The sequence below is a fragment of the Varroa jacobsoni genome, unplaced genomic scaffold, assembly GCF_002532875.2.
Source record: "Varroa jacobsoni isolate VJ856 unplaced genomic scaffold, vjacob_1.0 scaffold_1191, whole genome shotgun sequence".
NCBI lineage: Eukaryota > Metazoa > Arthropoda > Arachnida > Mesostigmata > Varroidae > Varroa > Varroa jacobsoni.
The window spans coordinates 103242-108679 of NW_019214093.1; positions in this window are offsets into that span (position 1 = coordinate 103242).

Genomic DNA, 5438 nt, shown 5'->3' on the forward strand with positions numbered 1-5438 from the left:
CTGGGTGAATTAAAGCCCAGGCTTTCAAGTTGAAACGGTACCAGGCTATAATCGTTTACTTGTTGCCATTTGCTTTGTTTGCACGTTTATCCCTTGGCATATAATCGCTATGAGATGTCTACGTATGTGTTTTTTTACTATCCTTCCTTATTACTAACAGGAACGCGTCTATGATCAGCTATATACAACACACGCTATACTGAATTGAACAAAAGGTCGCAGTCAAATAATGCTAAAAAATACCCTGCATAGATAGACGTTAAATGTACTATATTCGTTCCATTTATTTCTGTATGATATTTGTTCCAAAATGGCATCGTTGCTGAGATAAGACCCTTTTTTTAACACCGAGCGGGTTCTTCACATTTGTCGTTTGCCTGAACATTTCTAAGCCGTCAGCACTTGAGCTCAATCCTGTTTGCTCTCGCACTGACGTTAAATAGCAAGATATTATAAACAAACCTGGCAAGTGCCTTTGTTCCCATACTCGTAATCCCCAGCGCAAAACATCCGGGGCGTGATGTCGATCTGCTACGAATAGGATTTCCGGGAGAGGTTCCTTCGAATGGTTTACACATCAGTTCTCAGCAGGATGCGGGAGCTCCATCTATCACCATAGGCCAGCATTTCCCAGCCCGGTGCCATGCACGAGGGCCATTCCTCCACCTAGGAAACGATACAGAATAAAGGGTGTAATTGCACTGAGACAAATATCATTAGCGATGGCGTATTTGTCAACGTTCTCTTTGACGAAATGCACTTTACTGAATTGAATTGGGTGTCCCCGTTGGGCTGCCATTAGCCCACTTTGCTTAATTAGCATCAATGCAGAACGATGGTTAGCTTGGTCGCCACGTTGGGAAAGGCAGATACGTCTCAGATTTGATTCGGTCCCATTGAAATCGAGCCTTTCTCGTGGTATTAAAACGGCGAGATCGTATTGCGGGTGCGTAACGATCTTCTTGAGGACTTCCATGATCAGAGGGTTGTTATCGTAGTCTTGATAAACGATAACCAATCGCTAACTGCGAATGAAAATAGATGCATGGAACGAATAGGTGTTGATTTTACTAGGAAGTAAGTGAAGTAAGCAAGGGATTTATTTAGTCAACTCTAGGCCTGGAGCGTCTCGCGCTTATAGAATGTCGAGGTAGCTATATTAAATTTAAAGCATACGAATGCACTCCGTATGTAAGTGTATATGAAACAAGTGCTAGACGTCGCATTAGGACATTGCACTCTCGGATCATAGTCGGACTGCAATCGTGACCAGTTACGAAAATCAGCCCATACTGATCAACAAAACCATCTAAAGTTTAAACTTTCGACATATCGTCTAACATATGTGCGCGGTCGTGTACACTATCGCATCTAGAAGCGATCCGGAACCGTAATGTGTTCATTGGCTTAAACACAATCCGATTAGATGTAACCGCGATGTTGTTTCAACACAGTGAGCCGCTGTAACTACTGCCATGTTGGAAATGATTGATTTCGCACAAAAATGACTTGGGACAATTGCGGCATTTTTTTGAACTCGTAGACTCACTATCCAGGGAAAATCCTTCATGGAAGCAGGTAAACGTTTGATCTTTGTGATTTTCGGAACGCTGATGACTGCTAACGTTTGTCGCAAAGTATGCCATATCCAATGGCGCCAATCATCTTATTTGATAAACCATATAGTGGAATTGAATAGAACCATTGAGTAGAACAATTGAAAATAACCACGCACACAGTTCGCTAAACCCGTTTCATTCATACAGATTTATAAAGCCATATTAGCATACGACCGTCGAGATAATCAAGAGAAGATAAAAGACATCGTTTAGCGAAGAGAAATTGGAAATCAAATATATCCGCGCGACACAAGCCAATGACGCTTAACAGCAGCGCGATCCTCATTACGTATTCGGAAGTGACGACCTCAGCAGCTCGAACGCTACGTTTCCCTATCTGCCAACTAAGTACGCCTCTGCGGTGGACAAACGCAAGTGCCACAACATGTTGTTAGCTTTTCTTTGGACTGCTGAGCCCGTATAAATCAATCACGCATCGGTCATGAATGCGCCGCTGGCAGCCACTTCGTGTCACTTCGTTCCTTCTGCCTTAACCATAGCAGCTTGTAAACGATCAATAAACATTAGCTTATAGCGAATCTAGTAGTCCCGACCAAATCTAGCTGGCTTGGCATCGCCGTCCCTAACATATACATTTGAAGCCAGGCACGAAGCACGTACCTGCCTTAGTAAATCTCTTTATTTGTCAACTTGTAGATCGTTTGAAGCTATTCATATGCGTTGCGGTTTGCAATCTGCCCGCGCACGAAAAAACCGCTGTCGAATATTCTCAGCTTGTCGGTACTATTTACGGGCACGCTAAGCTGAGTTATCGGTTAGCTGGTGACCGGCGCGAGGTTCACTACTGCCCTACCGAATTCCCCCGATGGAATATTAGAAGTTCCGTTCGAGACTTAATTAGAGATACGCAACTGCTGTGCGGTTCATCTGCACCCGTTTCGCATACTTGAGTCCGGCGTAGACACGGCCGTTACGGAAAAAGGGACAGGAAATTTGCATAGGTGATGTTAAGCCGATCGTCGAGCCAAGTAAAACGACGATATTTGACGCGAACTACGACGAACACTCTTTAAGATGTTTTTTTTTTTTCGCTTAATATTTATAGTTTGTTCCGCAACGAAGTCGTGAATCATGTCACTTCGCTCAACTATATGGATCGTGATGGCCTTCACTAAACAAGATATTAATCAGCACCCTTTTAATTAGAAAATAATAACGGTCTTTGACAAAGATTGTTTGGCGCGACAACGACTTGTGCTGGGATGGGTAAATTAAGAGGTTTAGATAGACACTCCCAGGTTTTTTTTGTGTTTCACGTTTATCTTTGAAAGAAAATAGTAGGTGTGTTGTTTTCGTTTCTTTTGTTATATAGGGTCACTACAACAGTTTCACTGTTTCTAATCGTAAATCGGCTTAAGTGAATTCACTGGCAGTCATCTTCTGCAGGGGAGGATGGGGCTATGTGGGTAAAAGTTTGCTTTACGCTACGTTAAAAACAATGGGTACCACGGAAACGAATTTCTTACAGGACTTATATATTTTCTAGAAAACGTTAGTCGAAGACAGCTATGTCGTTATGCTATATGGCCTGATAAGCAGGAGCCATACGGTCCACGAATGAGTTCGAGCGAAAAATACAGTCATCACACAGAGTTGAAGGAAAGAATTCTTTCTATCCCAAAAAAGACGATGCTTTATAGTCGTTTGCTGCCAAACTAAGTAAATGAAAAATCATGGAGTTTTACTGGGCAATATGGCAACAAATTTCCAATGGTTCAAGAACTGGCACATCTACGAGACGTATTTTTTGCGCAGGTGGGGGGCAATGATAGCAATATGCGTATCGTTCTGCAAAACCAGCTTGACCACACTGGAACTTCTCTAACTTCACGATTTTCGCATAAATAATTATCCACGGGGAATTCTAATCCAGGATCATATGCTATATGGGGCCTATATCGACGCTACTGTCTCGCCTAAACGATGTGCTGCGCGAATAGAATGGTCCAAAAGCGATGACACGTGACAAATCGTTGACATCACCGACAGATGCTACAACGAGCGTGAAAATGTAAGGCTCCAATGCCACTCGATCCATTTATTTTCTATCCACTGAGGTGAGTTATACTCCAAATAATTTAATTTGTGCAGTTTCTTTATAGAATCAGCATCGACGGTACCATATAACCCCAGTTTTCCTGATACTATTTTGCCTAATATGACCTCCACGTCACTCTCCGTACTTGCTGCTGCATAATAGCTCTGAAGCCTCTTTTTAAGAGTACCAGCACTTTGTTTGTTTCAAGTAAGTATGGCATACCACCCATGCAAGAGACAGTTCAATGCTTGTTTCAATTATGGTACATAGACACAACTAACTATATATGATCAAGGCCATTTAGCCACGATGTTTGCATAGAATTGTCCGGCAATTAAGACTGAAAAGGAGAGAAAATCAGCGATAATAAATGGCTAACTGAAAAAAAAAAGGAACGGAAATAGTGATCGTAGTACTGAGTAGTTTAAGAAAAGTAGAAAAGCTCCGACACATTTTGTAGACTTGGACCTTTTGATTTTTGTAGATTACACATACGCTTCCATATAACAATTATTTTAGGTATTAACTTTAGCGAGGAAGTTGGTTTTCATATATTTTTCTACTATTAGTTCCAGTCTAATTTACGTCAGTTACTTCTGGTCAATTTAAAAAAATCAACTCGTGTACGTGTGAAGGAGTTCAGGCCACAGATAGTGCTCAGGCCAATTCTTACCGACGTCATGTTATAGCTATATATTGTTTCTAAATTGTTCTGATGCCCTATTTAGTACGACATCATCCCCTGAATATCGCCATTGCATGTCGCGTCACCATCCCAACGGTCGGCTAATGAGCACAGCAAAAGCCCCAAAGTTCATAAGTTTCGGTGCTAAAACATCTGAGAAAATTTCAACGCATGGTAGTACCGTAAAAGCTACAAACGAAAACTTTACCAAAATCAGCCTGAATAAAGCCTTTTAGAATTTTTACTAGTTTTCGTATAAAAAGAACCAATCAAGGATATTATTCATTTTACATATGTGTGTATATATATATGAACACTATTGCAAAACTACGTCAGAGACGACCTTGTGTTTCTTCCAATGGAAATAGGAAACAAGAGAGGTTTGTTATTGTTAGAGTTACCGCACTCTCAAATACATGACCATTTATTCTAAATAAACATGAAATAAATCGGCTTCTAAATTTCTACGCATGTATGTATTATTGAGTTTGACAGCTTTAGCTCCATTGAGATTATCACGTCAAACTGGATTCGTACTGTGATAGTAACGGCGGCCAGCCGGAGGATTATTTTCTATGAGATTGTTCCATGGGGGTTATTTCAGTTGTCGTCCGCTGCGCGTCCATGAACGTACTTAATTTTAGAACGACACAAATAAGATAGAGCCTAATTAAATGAGATTTGTTGTACTGTTATACCTTCAGTAAATGCTGATAATGTTATGCTTGTGATTCGTTCTTTAATCGGTAATGGACCTTTTTTTTTGTTTTTTTTTAGGTACAGCTTTTAAAGAGCTGGGATAAATATTTCGAGCTAGTAAAGCATTTAAACATTATTTCATGAATTGAACCTTTAATCGATCACCTTTCAGTGTGAAGTCAATACCATCTATATTTACATAGCGAACCATGTTGCTATATTTGTCGAACTAGCTAGACTAGGCATTAAAACTATATCTCTGCAGAAAAATCTGCGATTATTATTGGTAGCTAAACCTGTAATAAAGCTGCCCGTGTAACAGTTTTGCTCCCTCTTTGACATTACGGTTTCTACTAAATAAAAATCGAAATCGACC